The sequence below is a fragment of the Seriola lalandi genome, unplaced genomic scaffold (genome assembly GCF_002814215.2).
Source record: "Seriola lalandi dorsalis isolate HSWRI2012SDOR001 ecotype SW California unplaced genomic scaffold, Sedor1 jcf7180002054560, whole genome shotgun sequence".
Classification (NCBI taxonomy): Eukaryota; Metazoa; Chordata; class Actinopteri; order Carangiformes; family Carangidae; genus Seriola; species Seriola lalandi.
The window spans coordinates 1,159,593-1,159,975 of NW_019525113.1; positions in this window are offsets into that span (position 1 = coordinate 1,159,593).

Sequence of the window (383 nt, forward strand, 5' to 3'; positions counted from 1 at the left end):
ATTTTTACGTTTAGGCACCCCTGCGATTGTCACACTTTTTCTGTTACAAACTGAACCCGGCCCCCCATCAGCGAAGGGAAAAGTTATGTGGCCCTCACAGGAAAAAGTTTGGGGACCCCTGCCCTAAGAGGAAACATTACACATCCAAAATAGTCACCTGGTGGATTCTTCCCCTTTGTAATAATCTGCTGCTTGTTCATAATGAGCAATGGCCTGCAATGGAAGTTGGACAAATTTGGACATATGACGTAAACAGAGCATTAGCATTTAACAAGAGATTATTGGACGGTTTCAAACAACTGATCAGCAGTTTAACTGGAAGCAGGAATTTACTCTGGAATTAATTGGTAAAATAATTAACAATAAACAGTTATTTAATCTGA